Source organism: Manis pentadactyla, chromosome 6 (assembly GCF_030020395.1).
Source record: "Manis pentadactyla isolate mManPen7 chromosome 6, mManPen7.hap1, whole genome shotgun sequence".
Taxonomy (NCBI): domain Eukaryota; kingdom Metazoa; phylum Chordata; class Mammalia; order Pholidota; family Manidae; genus Manis; species Manis pentadactyla.
The window spans coordinates 113410863-113431958 of NC_080024.1; the positions used below are offsets into that span (position 1 = coordinate 113410863).

Below are 21096 nucleotides of genomic sequence, written 5' to 3' on the forward strand. Positions count from 1 at the left end.
GTAAAGCCAGAAAATATGTCTCAATAAATTACAAAATCTTGAAAATCACACAAAATATCATCTAAGAATACAATGGAGTGAGTTAGAAATCAGTGACAGGAGTCAAACTGGAAAATTCACAAATAAGTGGAATTAAAAATCACATTCTTAAACAAGCAGTGTGTCAGAGAAGTCATAAAGGAAATTAAAAAATAACTTGAGACAAATGAAAACAAAGCACAACATACCAAAACTTATGTGATGAAATGAAAATAGTCCTAAGAGGAACGTGTGTATGTATAAATGAATATATTAAAAAAGAAAAAAGATCTCAAATCAATAATTTAACTTACACCTCAAGGAACTTAAAAAAAAAAGCAAATTAAACCCAAAGCTAGTAGAGGAACAATAAAGATTAGAGTGGAACTGAAAGAGATAGGGAATATGAAATCAATAGAGAAAATCAACAAAAACCAAAGTATATCAACAAAATTGACAAAGCTTTAGCTAGACTAAGGGGAAAAAAAATCCCTAAATAGCTAAAATTGGAATTAAAAGTAGAATTGTTACTAACATCCTTACAGAAACACAGATGATCAAAATAGATTACTATGAGCAATCATATCTCAATAAATCTTATAACCTACATGATATCAGTAAATTTCTGGAAACAAACTACCAAAAGTATTTGTGTCTCACGAAGAAAAAGTTGTGACTCGGGAAAAAATAGAAAATCTGCAAAGACCTTTACCTGGTAAGGAGATGGCAACAGTGATCAAAGGCCTCTCAACCAAAAGTCTAGGACCAGATGTCTTCACTAGTGACCTTTACCAAATGTTTAAAGATGAATTAACACCAATCGTTTCCAAACTCTTCCAGAATATAGAATAGGAGGGAACACTTCCCTAATTCATTTTAGGAGGCCAGTATTACCCTGATACTAGACATTACAAGAAAACTATAGACAAATATTCATTATCAATAAGATGCAAAAACCTTAACAAAATACTAGGAAACTGAATTCAGCAGTATATTAAAAGGCTTATACACCATGAACAGGTGGAATTTATACCCACAATTCAAGCATGACTCAACTTAAGAAACTCAAACAGTATAACATACCACATTAATGGAATGAAGGAAAAAAGAAGCCCATTATATTCTCAATGGATGTAAAAAAAGCATTTAAAAAAAAATCCATCATCCTTTCACAAAAACATTCAGAAAACTAGGAATAGAAACAAGCTTCTTCAAAATGATAAAGGTGTTTATGAAAAACCCACAGCTAACATCATACTCAAAGGTGAAATGTTGAAAATCTTTCCTTTAAGCTCAGGAATAAGAAAAGGATGACCGCTTTCATAACTGCTATTCAACACTGTACTGGAAGATCCAGCCAGGGCAATTAGGCCAAATAAAGAAATAAAATTCATTTAACTAGAAAGGAAGTAAAACATCTCTATTTGAAGATGACATGATTCTGCACATAGAAAATTCAAAAGAACACACACACACACACACACACCCTACTAGATCTATTAAATGTATTCAGGGAGTTGGAGGAAACAAGATCAACATGAAAATATCAATTCTGCTTCCAGCAAAAGAAGCCATCAACAAAGTGAAAAGAAAACTAAGGAATAGGAAAAATATTTGCAAACCATATATCCAACAAGGGATTAATATCCAAAATATAAGAAGAAATCATATAACTCAATAATAAAAAAAAACAAATAACCCAATTAAAAAGTATGTAAAGGGAACTGAGTAGACATTTCTCCAAAGGAGATATACAAAAGGCCAACATGTACATGAAAAGATGCTCAACATCACTGGTCATTAGGGAAATGCAAATTAAAACCACAGTGAAATATCACCTTATACTTATTAGAATGGTCTTAATCAAAAAAGACAAAAGATAACCATTGCTGTCGTGGATGTGAAGAAAAGGGGACACTTGTGCATTGTTGGTGGGATTGTACTTTGGTGCAGCCACTATGGAAAATAATATGGAGGATCTTTAAAAAATTAAAAGTAAAACTACTGTATAATCTAGCAATTCCACCTCTAGGGATATATCCAAAGGAAACAGAAACACTAACTAGACAAGGTATTCACAGCAGTGCTATTTACAATAACCAATACATGGAAATAACTTGTGCCCATCAATTGATGAATGGATAAAATGTTGTGGTATAATTATACAATGGAATATTATTCAGCCATAAAAACAAGGAAATCCTACCTTTTGTGACCACATGGGTGGCACTCAGGGCATTATGCAAAGTACAATAAGTCAGAGAGAGAAAGACAAATGCTGTATGATCTTACATATATATGGAATCTTAAAATAAAACATGCTCATACAAAAAGAGATAAAACATGTGATTTCTAGAAGTGGTGGGTAGGGGGAAGGGGGAACTGGAGGGAGGTAGTCAAAAGGTACAAACTTCCAGCTGTAAGATGAATAAGACCTGTGCACTGAAAACTAAAACCATGGGTGAAATAAATTAAATACCTCAATATTTAAATGGAAAGATATGTTTGTTCATGGGTAGGAAGACACTATTAAGATGGTAATATAATCCAAAGTGATCTATAGATTCAAGTCAAAATTCCAATGGCCTTTTTTTTTCAGAAATGCAAAAGCCAACTTTCAAATTCATATGGAATTGAATGGAGTCCTGAATACCCAAAGCAATTTTGAAAAAGAAAAACAAATTTGGAGGACTCATACCTCCTGATTTCAAAACTTAGTACAGATCTGCAATAATGAAAGCAGAGTGGTACTGACATAAGTACAGACATATAGATCAATGGAATACAACAGACATCCTAGGTGTAAACCCTCCTGTATATGGTCAAATGAATTTGCAAAGAATTCCAAGACCATCCAATGGAGAAAGAATAGTTTCTTCAAAATATGGTGGTGCAATGACTGGATATTCACATGCAGAAGAATCAAGTTGGACCCTACCTCAAACCATATACAAATACTAATTCAAATGTGTCAATGACCTAAATGTAAGAGCTAAAATTATAAACCTCACAGAAGAGAATAGAGGGGTAAAAATCTTTACTAAATTGGATTTGGAAATGGCTTCTGCTTATGAAAAACAAATGCACAAGCAACAAAAGAAAAAATAAAGTTGAGTTCCTCATCAAAATTAAAACACATTTATACATCAAAGGACGTTATCAAGAGAGTGAAAAGACAATCTACAGAATGGGAGAAAATATTTGCAACTCAGATATCTGATAAGGATGTAGAATCTAGAATATATAAAGAATTCCTACAACTCAACAGCAACAAAAACAATAGCAAACAAAGTGGGCAAAGGACTTTAATAGACATTTCTCTAAAGAAGATATAAAAATAATAAATGGTCAACAATCACGTGAAAACATTCTCAGTATCATAGGGAAATGCAAATCTAAACTACAATGAGATACCACTTCACACCCACTAGGATGAGCTATAACAACAAGAAAAAGTAGAAAATACTAAGTGTTGGCCAGGATATGGAAAAATTGCAACACTCATATATGGCTAATAGGAATGTAAAATGGTTCAGCCAACATTTGCCAAAACAGTTTGGCAGTTCCTTGAAAAGCTGAACATAGAGTCATCATATGACCCAGCAATTATACTTCTAGATATATACCCACACTGAAAACAGAAGTTTACACAAACACCTGTACATGAATGCTCACCGTAGTACTATGCACAATAGCCAAAAGGTAGAAAAAACCCGAGTCCATCAATGGATCAATATACAAATAAGAAGTGGTATAGCCACACAGTGGAATAGTATTTGGCCATGAAGAGGAATAAACTATTATTACATGCTATAATATAGATGAATCTTAAAAAGACAGTGCTAAATGAAAGAAGGCAGATACAATAGGCCATCATATTGTATGATTCCATTTACACAAATGCCCCAAATAAGCAAATCTGTTGAGACAGAAAGCCAGTTAGTGGGTTGCCAGGGGCTGGGGGATGGAAGAATGGGGAGGAATTCCTTAAAGGGTATGGGATTTTCTTTTGGGGCCTGAAAAAGTGTTTTGGAACTACTTAGAGATGGTGGTTGCACAGCATTGTGAACTGCTTGCTTTAAAATGGCTAATTTTATGTAATGTGAATTTCACTTCCATAAAAATGAGAGAGAATAAGAGAAAAGAAATTAGATGTAGTGGATTTAGACAACTTTTAAGAAGTTTGCTGTGGATGAGAGTGAAGAAATGGAACTGTGGTTGGTGGGGGAAGTGTAATCAATAGGTTTTGTTTTCTTCTGGTTTAAGATGAAAGGAAGAAATTTAAGTGTGTTTCTTTGCTGATAAGAATTATCCATCAGAGAACTAATGACATAAGAGAGAGAGGTAAGAATTACTGCAAAGATATCCTTGAGTAAATGAAAAAGATGATTTTACCACCTAACAGAGATTTACCCTGAATAAATCACAACGGCACCTCCTAAAGTAAGACAACCTTAGGCAAACAGAAGGACTGACTGAGTTTAACCCACACTGAATAATAACATGGCAGTGCTGTTCAGAGTTACCTGTTTCTCCTGATTAGGGCACTGCTGAACCCTCAGGCCAACACGGGCAGGGAAATACCTGTTGTAGGACCTCTTTTCCCCTTTCCTGGGTCTGCGGAGTTTATTGACTCCCCTGTTTCATACTGGTTGACATCCATCTCAACTGAGCCCACACTGAATGGCTTCCACTCCTCAGTACAGACTGTTCTGTCTCTGACTCAGTATTTCAATTTAAGTCTTCGAAGTTCAGAGAATTTTTATTCTAGCTATACAGATTTTATCACAGAATTTCTATTACTAAAGTTTTCAAGTTTCTGTGGCATTTTACACATCATGCAATACATACAGCTCAAGAGATATGACTTTATCTAAACATAAATGCCCTCTGCAGATGCCTTCTGCAAAATGCAGGCTGTCACTGTATTATTTCTACAAAATATCTTCCTCAGGCAGAACGGGGTGGGTAATAGCTCTCTCTGGAGTTGAGGTTATCACCCTCCAGTTTCAGTGTCATCTTGAAGATCCCCCTGCCTTTTTCTCAGATGTTCTTTCACTATGCCTGTTTCCTATATCTGTCTAACACACACCTCAAATATAGAAATTAATCTCCAACATTCCCTGTGTACAGTTTCTTGGGGATTTGTGAGTTTATACCTTCAAAATCCACATGGTGGATTTTACCCAGAGACTCCTGAAGAGATTGCTCTGAACAGATACTACAGTTCACCATTTTCTATGAATAGTTCTGGGCACACTGTCTCCTGAGAATCTAAAAGGATGCTTAGTTACTACCTTCTTTATTTAGAGGTATTAGAATCTGACCAGACCTAATGATTTCAAATTACTTATTGTCACGATGCCCACTGGGAACCAAAAGCACTCTCAGTTTTCTTCTCCATCATATAGGTTGACTATATAGCAACACAATTAGCACACCAAGTATTATTTTTTTTTGCTTTTTTTTAAAAAATAATTTATTTATTTATTTTTATTTTTTTGAAGAACATTATGTTTACTAGGCTCTCCCCTATCCCAAGTCCTCCCCACAAACCCCATTACAGACACTGTCCATCAGCATACTAAGATGTTGTAGAATCACTACTTGTCTTCTCTGTGTTGCAAAGCCCTCCCCTTTCCCCCACCCCCCACATTATACATGCTAATCATAATACCTCCTTTCTTCTTCCCCTCCCTTATCCCTCCCTACCCTCCCATTCTCCCCAGTCTCTTTCCCTTTGGTAACTGTTAGTCCATTCTTGGGTTCTGTGATTCTGCTGCTGTTTTGTTCTTTCAGTTTTTCTTTTGTTCTTATACTCCACAGATGATTGAAATTATTTGGTATTTGTTTTTCTCTGCTTCGCTTATTTCACTAAGCATAATACCCTCTAGCTCCATCCATGTTGTTGCAAATTGTAGGATTTGTTTTCTTCTTATGGCTGAATAATATTCCATTGTGTATATGTACCAGATCTTTATCCATTCATCTACTGATGGACATTTAGGTTGCTTCCATTTCTTGGCTATTATAAATAGTGCTGCAATAAACATAGGGGTGCATCTGTCTTTTTAAAACTGGAGTGCCACATCGTTAGGGTAAATTCCTAGAAGTGGAATTCCTGGGTCAAATGGTAAGACTATTTTGAGCATTTTGAGGAACCTCCATACTGCTTTCCACAATGGTTGAACTAATTTACATTCCCACCAACAGTGTAGGAGAGCTCCCTTTTTTCCACAACCTCGCCAACATTTGTTGTTGTTTGTCTTTTGGATGGTGGCCATCCTTACTGGTGTGAGGTGATATCTCATTGTGATTTTAATTTGCATTTCTCTGATAACTAGTGATGTGGAGCATCTTTTCATGTGTCTGTTGGCCATCTGTATTTCTTTTTTGGAGAACTGTCTGTTCAGCTCCTCTGCCCATTTTTTAATTGGATTATTTTCTTTTTGGTTATTGAGGAGCGTGAGCTCTTTATATATTTTGGATGTCAAGCCTTTATTGGATCTGTCATTTACGAAAATATTCTCCCATACTGTAGGGTACCTTTTTGTTCTATTAATGGTGTCCTTTGATGTACAGAAGCTTTTCAGCTTGATATAGTCCCACTTGTTCATTTTTGTTTTTGTTTTCCTTGCCCGGGGAGATATATTCATGAAGAAGTCACTCATGTTTATGTCCATGAGATTTTTGCCTATGTTTTTTTCTAAGAGTTTTATGGTTTCATGACTTACATTCAGGTCTTTGATCCATTTTGAGTTTACTTCTGTGTATGGGATTAGACAGTGATCCAGTTTCATTCTCTTACATGTAGCTGTCCAGTTTGGCCAGCATCATCTGTTGAAGAGACTGTCATTTCCCCATTGTATGTCCATGGCTCCTTTATCGAATATTAATTGACCATATATGTTTGGGTTAATGTCTGGAGTCTCTAATCTGTTCCACTGGCCTGTGGCTCTGTTCTTGTGCCAGTACCAAATTGTCTTGATTACTGTGGCTTTGTAGTAGAGCTTGAAGTTGGAGAGTGAGATCCCCCCTACTTTATTCTTCTTTCTCAGGATTACTTTGGCTATTCAGGGTCTTGGTGTTTCCATATGAATTTTTGAACTATTTGTTCCAGTTCGCTGAAGAATGTTGTTGGTAATTTGATAGAGATTGCATTAAATCTGTATATTGCTTTGGGCAGGACGGCCATTTTGATGATATTAATTCTTCCTAACCGAGAGCATGGGATGAGTTTCCATTTGTTAGTGTCTTCTTTAACTTCTCTTAAGAGTGTCTTATTGTTGTCAGGGTATAGGTCTTTCACTTCTTTGGTTAGGTTTATTCTTAGGTATTTTATTCCTTTTGATGCAATTGTGAATGGAATTGTTTTCCTGATTTCTCTTTCTATTGGCTCATTGTTAGTGTAAAGGAAAGCCACAGATTTCTGTGTGTGAATTTTGTATCCTGCAACTTTTCTGTATTCCAATGTCAGTTCTAGTAGTTTTGGAGTGGAGTCTTTAGGGTTTTTTATGTACAATATCATGTCATCTGCAAATAGTGACAGTTTAACTTCTTCTTTACCAATCTGGATTCCTTGTATTTCTTTGTTTTGTCTAATTGCCATGGCTAGGACCTCCAGTACTATGTTAAATAACAGTGGGGAGAGTGGGCATCCCTGTCTTGTTCCCGATCTCAGAGGAAAAGCTTTCAGCTTCTCGCCATTCAGTATGATGTTGGCTGTGGGTTTATCGTATATGTCCTTTATTATGTTGAGGTACTTGCCCTCTATGCCCATTTTCCTGAGAGTTTTTATCATGAATGGATGTTGAATTTTGTCGAATGCTTTTTCAGCATCTATGGAGATGATCATGTGGTTTTTGTCTTTCTTTTTGTTGATGTGGTGGATGATGTTGATGGATTTTCAAATGATGTACCATCCTTGCATCCCTGGGATGAATTCTACTTGGTCATGGTGTATGATCCATTTCACATAATTTTGAAATTCGGTTTGCTAATATTTTATTGAGTGTTTTTGCATCTACGTTCATCAGGGATATTGGTCTGTAGTTTTCTTTTTTGGTGGGGTGTTTGCCTGGTTTTGGTATTAGGGTGATGTTGGCTTCATAGAATGAGTTTGGGAGTATTCCCTCCTCTTCTATTTTTTGGAAAACTTTAATGAGAATGGGTATTATATCTTCTCTGTATGTCTGATAAAATTCTGAGGTAAATCCATCTGGCCTGGTTTTTTTTTTCTTGGGTAGTTTTTGATTACCGCTTCAATTCCTTTGCTGGTAATTGGTTTGTTTAGATTTTGTGTTGCTTCCTTGGTCAGTCTTGGAAGGTTGTATTTTTCTAGGAAGTTGTCCATTTCTTCTATGTCTTCCAGCTTCTTAGCATATACGTTTTCATAGTATTCTCTAATAATTCTTTGTATTTCTGTGGGGTCCATCGTGATGTTTCCTTTCTTGTTTCTGATTCTGTTGATGTGTGTTAGTTCTCTTTTTCTCTTACTAAGTCTGGCTAGAGGCTTATCTCTTTTGTTTATTGTCTTGAAGAACCAGCTCTTGGTTTCATTGATTTTTCTGTTTAATTTTTCTCAATTTTATTTATTTCTTCTCTGATCTTTATTATGTCCCTCCTTCTGCTGACCTTAGGCCTCTTTGTTCTTCTTCTTCCAGTTTCGATAATTGTGACATTAGACTATTCAGTTGGGATTGTTTTTCCTTCTTTACATATGCCTGGATTGCTATATACTTCTCTCTTAAGACTGCTGTCGCTGCGTCCCACAGAAGTTGGGGTTTTGTGTTGTTGTTGTCATTTGTTTCCATATATTGCTTGATCTCTATTTTATTTGATCATTGATCCATTGATTATTTAGGAGCATGTTGTTAAGCCTCCATGTGTTTGTGAGCCTTTTTCCTTTCTTTGTACAATTTATTTCTAGTTTTATACCTTTGTGGTCTGAAAAATTGGTTGGTAGAATTTCAATCTTTTTGAATTTACTGAGGCTCTTCTTGTGGTCTAGTATGTGGTCTATTCTGGAGAATGTTCCATGTGCACTTGAGAAGAATGTGTATCCTGTTGCTTTTGGGTGTAGAGTTCTATAGATGACTATTAGGTCCATCTGTTCTAGTGTGTTGTTCAGTGCCTCTGTGTCCTTACTTATTTTCTGTCTGGTGGATCTGTCCTTTGGAGTGAATGGTGTGTTGAAGACTCCTAAAATTAATGCATTGCAATCTATTTCCTCCTTTAGTTCTGTTAGTATTTGTTTCACATATGCTGGTGCTCCTGTGTTGGGTGCATATATATTTATAATGGTTATATCCTCTTGTTGGACTGAGCCCTTTATCATTATGTAATTTCCTTCTTTATCTCTTGTTAATTTCTTTGTTTTGAAGTCTATTTTGTCTGATACTATAACTGCAACACCTGCTTTTTTCTCCCTTTTGTTTGCATGAAATATCTTTCTCTGTCCCTTGACTTTTAGTCTGTGCGTGTCTTTGGGTTTGAGGTGAGTCTCTTGTAAGTGGCATATAGATGGGTCTTGTTTTTTTATCCATTCTATTACTTTGTGTCTTGATTGGTGCATTCAGTCCATTTACATTTAGGGTAATTATCGATAGTGATGTACTTATTGCCATTTCAGGCTTTAGATTCATGGTTACCAAAGGTTACAGTTTACTTTCCTTACTATCTAAGAGTCTAACTTAACTCATTTAGTATGCTGTCACAAACACAATCTAAAGGTTCTTTTCTATTTCTCCTCCTTTTTCTTCCTCCTTCATTCTTTATATATTAGGTATCAAATTCTGTACTTTTTGTCTATTCCTTGATTGACTTTGGGGATAGTCAATTTAATTTTGCATTTGCCTCACAATCAGCTGATCCACCCTCCCTACCATGATTTTACTACCTCTGGTGACAGCTGTCCAACCCTCGGATCACTTCCATCTATAGCAGTCCCTCCAAAATAGACTGCAGAGATGGTTTCTGGGAGATAAACTCTCAGCATTTGCTTATCTGGAAATTGTTTAATCCCCCCTTCAGATTTAAATGATAATCTTGCTGGTTAAAGTAATCTTGGTTCCAGGCCCTTCTGCTTCATGGCATTAAATACATCATGCCACTCCCTTCTGGCCTGTAAGGTTTCTGCTGAGAAGTCTGTTTTTAGTTTGATGGGCTTTCCTTTGTATGTGATCTTATTTCTGCCTCTGGCTGCTTTTAGCAGTCTGTCCTTTTCCTTGATCTTTCCCATTTTAATTACTATGTGTCTTGCTATTATCTTCCTTGGGTCCCTTGCGTAGGGGGATCTGTGGATCTCCATGGCCTGAGAGACTATCTCCTTCCCCAGATTGGGGAAGTTTTCAGCAACTACCTCCTCAAAGACGCTTTCTATCCCTTTTTATCTCTCTTCTTCTTCTGGTATCCCTATAATGTGAATATTGTTCCGCTTGGATTGGTCACACAGTTCTCTCAATATTCTTTCATTTTTAGAGATCCTTTTTTCTCTCTGTGCCTCAGCTTCTTTGTATTCCTCTTCTCTAGTTTCTATTTCATTTATTGTCTCCTCCACCATATCCAACCTGCTTTTAATACTGTCCATCGTGTTCTTTAATGATTGGATCTCTGACCTAAATTCATTCCTGAGTTCTTGGATGTTGATGATTTTTATTTTGAACTCCCTTTCCGGAAGTGTCACAAGGTCCATATCATTTCAATCTTTCTCGGTAGTTGTATTAAGAATTTTACTCTGGACAAGGTTCCTTTGGCGTTTCATGTTTGTATATGGCACCCTCTAGTGTTCAGAAGCTCTATTCTGGAGTTGCTGAGCCCCTGAAGCAATGTCGGGGTCACAGAGGAGCGGTACTGGTGGTAGGAAAGAGCTGTTCCCCGCCTCCTGGCTCCTGTGTCTGTCTCCACTGCCTGTGCCAGTGGGCCCCGCACACAGGTAAAAGTTTTTGTCCCAGAACAGCCAGATATGGATCCCTGTTTTCCACAAGCAGCCAGAATCCCAGTATCCCCAGGAACTCTTCTTGTATTAACTTTTCAGCCCGGAAGTCATGAAAGTCTCATGAAAGCACCATGAAATGTAGGTTTGTGCTCCCAGCGCAGATCTCCGGAGCTAGGTATTCAGCAGTCCCAAACCTTCCACTTCCACCCTGCTCCGTTTGTCTTCCTCCCGCCAGTGAGCTGGGGTGGGGGAGGGGCTCAGCTCCCGTGGAGCCACAGCTCTGGTACGTTACCCCGTTTGCTGAGGTCTGCTCTTTTCTCCAGGTGTGTGCAGTCTGACGCGTCCTCTTTCCTGTTGCTCTCTCAGGATTAGTTGCGCCAATTAAATTTTCTAGTTGTATCCAGTTTTAGGAGGAAGCCTCTGTCTCTCCTCTCATGCTGCCATGTCACACCAAGTATTTTTTAACTGGAGGAAGAGACAATCTTTATACAGAGAAAAAGCTCAAACCCAAGTAACTCCTTCAATAATAATGTACACACCCAGAATTCAATCAGTTTTATTGTACAAAAGCTATTTCAAGAAAATACCTTATGTTTCTAATTTTATCAAAAGTGAGCTTAGTAACTCAATTCTAAAAAGACTCTGGATATAATTTTATTCTAATTAATTTTGTCATTTACATTTTACTTGGGATGCAAACTTTTCTTGCTAGTCTTTACATTACTCACAAAAAAACTCCATGGGATTCCACAAGAGTACAGAGATAAGTGCTGATTGCACACTGGAGAGCCTATGCAAGATTTAATCATAAAACTAATTATAAAGATAATTAACAAATCATTATTAGCTCCACATAAAAGACAACAGAAAATAACTCTCACTTTACATTGTGATTAAAGTCCAGGGTTCCTTACGCATTAATTAATTTTTCTGCTTTGATTGAATAAACCAAAAATAAATGTAAAAATTGAGTGTTAACGCAGTATTCTAAGAACGTATCATTTACAGAACATGTAACTGTGAGTCAGACATCTAGTGATCTGGGATCACCCACATTTAATATTAAATATTAAGATTAGTGGACTATATGCTTTATTTAGCCATAGGCTGAAAAACTGCTTCATTCATCTCTGTTCTCATATGACACACAAGAGAATCTAAATGTGTTCCAAAGTATAAAGTCCGTCCTATCATGAGGCAAGAGCTAAGGTACAGAAGTTACAACACTGAGCTAATGTCAACCCATTTACGGGGTTGTCCCTGGATGGGCGTAAAAGCAGCATCCTCTGGTACTTCAGTGTTCCCTGAATGGGCTCTGAAGCGTTTCCTTTTAGACTGACCACCTGTTATGGGCTGGATGTTGATTAGGTCATGAGGGCAGAGCCCATGAATGGGATTAATGCTCTTTTAAGAAGAGTCCAGAGGGCTAACTCTTTACCACCTGAGGACACAACAAGAAGGCAGCCATCTGTAAGCTAGGAAGACAGCTCTCACCAGGCACTGAGTCAGCCAACACTTTGATCTTTGACTTCCCAGTCTCCACAACTGTGGGAAATGAATTTCTGTCGGTAAGCCACTCAAGTCTGTGGTATTTTATTATAGCAGCATGAGGTAAGAGGTTTTCCCTCACTTTTTTTTTAATTCTCACTTTTGACCTTAGCTTATCATGTTTATGTAAATAAAACAGCTTGATAGACTAATTTTCTACTTTCCAGGTCTTGACCTTGGATTTGTTTTAATTGAAATACAAGTCTGACTGCTGTAACAAAGGGTGAAATAACAGTGGCTTTGTCAAGATAGGTTTGTATGTATACCTCCCACAGCAGCATGAGTGCAAATAGCCCAGAGCTAATACGGTACCTCTGTGGGGTTGGGGAGCTAGACTCCTTGCTCTGCTTTCCTTAACACGCAGCTTCCAGCTTATAGTCTGTGACTGAGCCCCTTGCCTCTACTTCTGTTCACTTTCCAGCCAGTGGGGAGGGGTAAAGAGAAAGTCGGAACCATCTCCCTTTCCCTTTAGGCAAACAACTCAGAAGGTGCATGCATCACGGTCAACTCAACATTCGACTGGCCAGACTGTATTTGCATGGCCATGTCTGGCTGCAAGGGAGCTAGGAAATGGAGCCTTTAACTGGTTAGCCATGGGTCCAGCAACTAAAACCGGGGCTAAAGGAAGAAATGGACAGGGGGAGACAGTAGCAGTTTCAACCACAGATTCCACTCCCTAGTTTCACTAACAGCCATTCTTTAGTAGGAGTGGCTTCTCCATGGATAGATATTTTCAACTTAAGCTACCTTTTGGGCCCAGCTCTGGGGATTTCCTCCGCCTGGTACTGCCCTCTTCAATAGCCTCTAACAAGTATAATCAGGCCCAACAGGTATAGTCTGGACAAAGAACTTAGTGTGGATCACTGAGGTAAAGGCAAGGCCTAATTATACAGAATATCCTAACATATGCTCTGACATTTCTGTCTTGAGCATTTAGATATTGCTATTGCTATAGGATAAACGTGTGATAGTTTTGCTGTTTGGAATGCAGCCAAGCAAACATCTTTTGGCACATTTGCTTTGCCAGCAAGTTACATCATGAGCTCTTTGGGGCCAAGAAAACACAGAAAGGGGTCAGGATCTCACACAAGTGGCCTTGATGGGGGCTTGTTTGCGTCACTAAAAGGAAATGAACAAACAGTTGTCCAGGAGCTGACTGCTTCAGGAGCTTTCTGCCACTTGGGCTGTGCTCAGAGCAGGAGGACAGCTGCCAGTTTGATTTTTGCTTGAGTGGAAATGTTTGGCATTTTGCAAAGGTTAAGAAGCCCTTTCATGAAGGTTATAAGATCATCTAATTTCAAAAGTGCTTGGTTATGCCTAGTAGTAAATCTTGAATAGTTCCAGAAAATGTAGAAATGACAAGCCATGGACCTTTTACTAAAAATTAAATGTAACTATCATATAAACTTTCATTCCCAAGCTCTAATCACCTGGTTATAATCAAAACTGAATTAGACTCTTTGGGAACCTTAGAGTGGCCAGTGTTTCCTTCTCAGGGAGTCTTGACATGTATTGGGGAAGGAAGATGGCTGGAAATAAGCCCCAAAGTCCTTTACATGGGACAATCCTTAGGCTAAGGGTCCTCACATAAAAAAGGGTCTCCAGATGCCTTGCCAATGGGTTTCAGCCCCAGGCAAGTTCACTATGGATTCAGTGTGACCAAAGAAAATGACAGTAAAACGTTCTTGGGGTGAAAGGGTTTATTACCCGGCTTGTTCTCCCAGCAGTAAGTCAAGCACTAGCATCACTGCCTCTGCCCAGAGCACTGGGCCGAGCTCTCGAAATACTACAATAATAGCTCATTGCCTATGAGTGTGGAAGCAGTAGCCTAGCATTTAGAACATACCATACATACAAAGAATTCCTCCAACCAACTAGGTGACTAGGTTTCAAACCATCCCTCAAATATACAAAGACTGAAAATCTTTCTACAGGAGTTACTACAAACTGTCATCAACTGTCTCCCTGATCTAAGGCTCAAAGTTTTCTTAGAATATCCACCTGATAAGTAATTTTAATTTTTAGTAGCTCAGTTTAAAATATAATTGTTCAAAAATGTGTGTAAGTGGTAAGAGTGAGTGGGCTTTTTAAGAACAACAGGTCCAGCAGCTGGGATGGAATTAAAACAGAAAATTCACTGAGCATTAATAATGCAAGAAGGATTCATGTTGAAAGAAAAGGATATCCAATTAAGAACATTTTGGTAAAATACAATTAATCGTGCTAATTTCAGTTTGGGATTAGTTGGAGGTATTCAGTTTGGGATAGGAGAAGTTTGATCCATTTGAAAAACAATGGTAATTAAAAGGTGAAGATAAAAATGTGAGTTAAAGGCACAGATTACAGCTATAGTTATATAGATAATAGCTATAGTTAAGAACATCTAAGATTTAAAACAATGAAATCAAAAGGAGGGAGGCCTAACGGAAATAGACCGTGTGCTTGTTTTTTGTTGTTAACCTGTAGAATGAGTCTGTCTGTTCTCTGCATATTCCTTTTTCCTAGCAAACAACTTGGGAAATGAGCTAGATAGGTAGAATAATAATCTTTTAAAATATAATTTTATATTACTAAGTAAAGGTACTAACTCAAGCTACAAAATGTTTGGAAAATAAAATAAAAATAATCATTCATAATATCATTACTATTGCAAACTTATTTCTGGTGTTTTCTTTCTATCTTTAAAATGTATGCATACAGTTGACCCTTGAACAACTGGAGGGTAGGGGTTCCCCACCCCCATGTGCATCAAGATCCCGGTATATTTTGACTCCCCCAAAACTTAAGTACTAATAGCCTACTGTGAACTGGAAGCCTTACCAATAACACAATGAACACATATTTGTATGTTGTATGTGTTTATTCTTGCAATAAGGTAAGCTAGAGAAAGAAAGGGTTCTTTCAAACTGTCACAAATCTCCAAAAAGTTTCCAATATTTTTATTGAAAAAAATCCCTGTATAAGTGGACCTACAGAGTTCAAACCCATGTTGTTCAAAGGTCAACTGTATTTTGTTTCTTTCATTCATTCATTCATTCTTTCATTCAGCAGTGAACAATATGGACTAAAAAAAATCCCTGCTTTCATGGAGATCACACTATTAGGGGAGAGAGCAGATAAAGGAGTAAATTAGTGCACTGTGTTCCAAGGTAGTGAGTGCAGTGGAGAAAATGATGCGGGAAGTGGGGATGGGCCCAGCGGCTACTTCCTCATTTTTAATAGAACTGTCAGAATGAGGCTCCACTCGGTGACCTTTGTGCCAAAGCAGGAAGCAGGTGGGGAGTGAGCCATGAGGGTGTTTGGGGACCAAGAGTCCAGGCACAGGAACTGGTGACTGCCAAGGCCATGCAGGGAAGCTTGCCTGGCAGGTCTGATGTGCTCCAGCACCACCTGGACTAGCGCTGGTCTCCTGGGGGGTCTGCCAGCCGGGGTGCTGCCGGGACCTGGAGGCCCTGTCTTCACTCACATCACTTGATTTATTCTAATCCCCCCAGGCCCCATGTTTTGCCTTGTTTTCCTTTAGGCCCCAACACCCGTTGTTAAGACTGTACCCCCCAGGGATACTGTCTAGTTAGTTACTCTTCTGAATGGAAATTTTTAATTGCAGTTTTTTTAGGTGGCCATTGATGATATATATACACATTTAATTTTAGTATATTTACTTTGTGATAATTGAATTCTTTTTAAATTCTCATAATTGGTCAGTTGTATTTTTGCCACTTTTAGATTTACAATTATGCCATCTACAAGGTGTAATAATTTATCTTTTCCTTTTCTATGCCTATACCTCCAATTTTTGTTTCCTGCCCTTTTGTAATTATCAGAAACTACCTAAAATACTAAACAATATTCATAATTTTGGGGTCCTTTATTTTATTCTGGATTTTCATGAAACTGTTTCTAGTAGTTACTGTTAGGTACTTTTGATTTAAACCACATATTATTCATCACTGTGAGAAAGCATCCTTTCATTCTCATTTCCACTCATGAAGTTATTAGGAATAGGCACTGATGGTAATCAAATTCCATTCTCAGTATCTATTTAGATTATTTATTTTAAAAGTTCAATCCTTTGATGTAATATACCAGTATTTAAGCATCTTCTAAAAAGGAACTTTAATTACATTTTTTAGTTGATTTTCATCATGAGGGGCTTGTAATATAGTATTGAAGTTTAGACACTGGTATTAATTGTGAGATGTGTACATGTGTGTTGAAGCTGCAATTTTCTTTGGGAAGCAGATATTTGATCAACATATTAAACAAGTAGGATTTTCATAGAAACCCAAACTGGTCAAAGAAAGCAAGAAATAGCATATATGAAGAACTGTTGCAGCAATTATCATCTGATTCAGAGCTACCCCAGGCAATGAAAGCAAGAAAGGACAGGGTTCTGTGCTCCCCTGCAGATGGGCTGGGCGCTGTGACATCAGATCTCAGGAGCGTGGCCCTGCTGCTGAAGTGGAGCACATGAGGATGGCGAAGCAGAACAACAAAAGGTGGTTGTCCTGCTGTGGAGGTACTTGATGATCAGTTTGGGGTACTTGTGGTGTCTGAGGCACTCATGGTTGTAATCAGTTGTGTGCTGGTGTAATGTAGCTTCTGAACATTTAAGTTTGGAGCTGTGTGCTCTGAGCACCTTTGGGAATATATATCATCTAAACAAGACCTGTCACCTGCATCTACTGCAGACAGATACTGAGGCTATGAGTTACGATTCTTCTAGCAATAATTCAAGAGTTTCCCAAAATCGTTTGTAAAAGTGTTGCACTGGAGAGGCTGGGAAGGTGCTGGAAGCTTATCACTAAGGAAGTCCTTGCAGCAAATTCTCAGTTTGTTCTGTGGTCTTTAAACGGGATTAAAAAAAGTTATTTACTAGAAAGAAAGAAGAAGGAAAGAAAGGAAGAATGGAAGAAAAAGAAAACATTTCCCCCAAATCAGAATTCCACAATGAGTACAGCAATTATGTTATATACTAACATCAGTGGGAGCTGAGGAATATATAAAATATTCAATACAAATATTTTGGAGAGCTGTCTTCACAACTTTCATAAGTTCACTTCCTGGAAACATCACTATGTCTCTGCCATGTTTTGTGAAATAATAACATCAGAGAAAATCATTAACACATACAAAATACAACAAACATTACAGGCATACCTCATTTTATTGTGCTTCACAGACACTGCATTTTTTACAAATTGAAGTTTTGTGGCATCCCTCCATTAAGCAAGTCTGTCAGCATGATTTTTCCAATATGATTTGCTCATTTTGTGTCTCTATCATATTTTGGTAATTCTCACAATATTTCAAATTTTCCCATTATATTTGTTAAGGTGATCTGTGAGCAGTGATCTTTGATGTTACTATTGTAATTTTAGAGGAGCACCACAAACCATGCCTATATAAGATGGTGAATCTAATGGGTAAATGTGTGTATTCTGATTGCTTCACTGACCGGCCATTTCCCCATCTTTCTGGTTCCTCAGGGCCTCCTATTCCCTGAGATACAACAATACTGGAATTAAGCCAGTTATTAATCCTGCAGTGACCTCTAAATGTTCAAGTGAAATGAAGAGTTGCATGTCTCACTTTAAGTCCAAAGCTACAAATCACTAAGCTTAATGAGGAAGGCATGTCAAATGCCGATAAGAGAGAGGAAAAGATGGAGGTGTGAGTAGGGTGGCAGAAATCTCTCCAAACCATATATATTTTGAAAATACAGCAAATACAACTATTCCTAAAAGAGTGACCAGAAGTTACAGTACACGAGCCAGTCTACGTCTGCAAGAACTCAACATCTCACAAAAAAGGGTAGGATACAAAGCCATGACCTGGCAGGACCCAAGCACTCACCCCAGCCCAGCTTACTGTCAGGATGAAAAGAATCAGAGCAGGTTGGGAGTGAAAGCACAGGACTCTGCTAAATAACCAGCCCTAGTAATCTGCCCTGGGAGCATAGACACACATTGCATGGTGCTCTGGATATTAGAGGAGCAGAGAAGCAAAATCCGAGACTAAGACTGTGAACAGATTCCCACAGCTGGCTACCCTGGGACAAAAGAAAAGCAGATACTTCAAAAGTCTTAAAGGGACAAGGGTTTAACAGGTGGACAAAATCGTCCTGGCATACTCAGCTCAGCAGGCTGGGAACTTTAAGGGACTTCAGGCACCGTATCCTCCTGGTTGGCCAAGAACCCTCACAGCATTAAGCAGCTTGCCATTCCTTCCTCCCAGACAACACCTGCAAGCAAACCAGTTGTACCCACCATTACTATAGACCAGCGGGAGAGCTACCCCGCCTACAGCAGCCACACAGCTTAACACAGAGGCTTCTCCCTGCATGCTGCTAACCAGCTCAAACCCAGAGGCTTCTCTCTGCATGCGGTTGACTGGTACAGACAGTGGAGACAGGAGCTGATAAAGGGAGGCACAAAGGGGCTTTGTCCTTGCAGCAGACAAAGGCACTACTGGCCTGTGACCCCCACCAATGCCCTACGCCATGCCAAGGACCACCCCAACCATGGCAGCCAAGGGGATTAACCCAGAGGCTGCTCCCTGTGCATGGTTAACCAGCACAGACAGAGAAGACAAGCAAGGCAACCACAAGCAGGAAGGGACTTCATTCTCCCAGCTGACACATGAGCCACTTGCCGGTGACCACTCCCATTGCCATGAAAAGGCAGAAGAACCTTGTTCAGCCCAAAATCCCTCAAACACCAGAAAGAGGACTTGGTGAGACTGAAATAAGCAATCTTCCTGAAAAAGAATTCAAAATAAAAATCATAAGCATAGAGAGAAATATTCAAGAGCTAAGGGATGAATTCAGTAGGGAGATAACAGAAATGAAACAAACAATGCAAAGATTTAAGAGCAGACTGGATGAGGTGGAAGAGACTGTTAATGGAATAGAAATCAGGGAACAGAACACATCTAGAAAGTGTCTTTGAAGAAATAATTGCTGAAAACATCCCCAATCTGGGGAAGGAAAAAGTCTCTCAGATCATGGAAGTCCACAGATCTCCCAACACAAGGGACCCAAGGAGGACAACACCAAGACAAATAATAATTAAAATGGCAAAGATCAAAGACAAGGACAGAGTATTAAAAGCAGCCAGAGGTGCTCACTTCGGCAGCACATACACTAACATTGGAATGAAACAGAGAAGATTAGCATGGCCCCTTTGCAAGGGTAACATACAAATTCATGAAGCGTTCCATATATTTTTTAAAAAAAAGAAAATATGTCACACTTCATGAAAAAAAAGTGCAGCCAGAGATAGAAAAAATATCACCTACAAAGGAAAACCCATCAGGCTATCATCAGACTTCTCAACAGAAATCTTATAGGCCAGAAGGGAATGGCATGATATATTCAATGCAATGAAACAGAAGGACCTTGAACCAAGAATACTGTAGCCAGCAAGATTATCATTTAAATTTGAAGGAGGGATTAAACAATTCCCTGATAAGCAAAAGTTGAGGGAATTTACCTCCTACAGACCACCTCTACAGTATATTTTAAAGGGACTGCTCTAGATGGAAGTATGCCTAAGGCTAAATACTTGTCACCAAAGAAAAAATGAAAACACAGCAAAGGAAGTAGACCAACTAAACACTAACTAAATGCAAAATAAAATCAGCTATCCACAAAGTCAGTCAAGGGAAACACAAAGAGTACAGAATAAAACACCTAACATACAAAGAGTGGAGGAGGAAGAAAAAGAAGGGAAAGAAATAAAGAATCATCACACTGTGTTTATAATAGCTTAATAAGTGAGTTAAGTTAGACGGTTAGATAGTAAAGAAGCTACCCTTGAATCTTTGGTAACCATGAATCCAAAGCCTGCAATGGCAATAAGTACATATCTATAGATAATCATCCTAAGTGTAAATGGACTGAATACACCAATCAAAAGACACAGAATTACACAAAGTATAAAAAACCAAGACCCATTTATATGCTGCCTACAAGAGACTCATGTCAAACCCAAAGACATACACAGACTAAAAGTGAAGGGATGGAAAAAGATATTTCATGCAAACAATAGGGAGAAAAAAGCAGGTGTTCCAGTACCTGTATCAGACAAAATAGACTTCAAAACAAAGAAAGTAACATGAAACAAAGAAGGACATTACAGAATGATAAAGGGGTCAATCCAACAAGAGGATATAACCATTATAAATATCTATGTACCCAACACAGGAGCACCGACATATGTGAAACAAATACTAACAGAATTAAAGGAGGAAATAGAATGCAATGCATTCATTTTAGGAGACTTCAACACACCACTCACCCCAAAGGACAGATCAAGCAGACAGAAATTAAGTACGGACACAGAGGCACTGAACAACACATTAGAACAGATGGATCTAGCAGACATCTATAAAGCATGCTACCCAAAAGCAGCAGGATACACATTCTTCTCAAGTGCACATAGAACATTTTCCAGAATAAATCATATACTAGGTGACAAAAAGAGCCTCAGTAAATTGAAAGAGATTGAAATCTACCAACCAACTTCTCAATCACAAAGCTATAAAACTAGAAATAAATTGTACAAAGAAAACAAAAAGGCTCACAACACATG

The 21096-nt window shown here is 38.2% G+C and overlaps 1 non-coding gene across 1 annotated transcript; it reads left to right on the forward strand.

Moving 5' to 3' along the window:
• Window positions 1–19622: 19622 nt before the first annotated feature.
• LOC118932246 (U6 spliceosomal RNA) lies at window positions 19623–19729 on the forward strand. Its single transcript, XR_005032670.2, has one exon. It is a non-coding gene; the product is annotated as a U6 spliceosomal RNA (small nuclear RNA).
• The last annotated feature ends 1367 nt before the right edge of the window (window positions 19730–21096 follow it).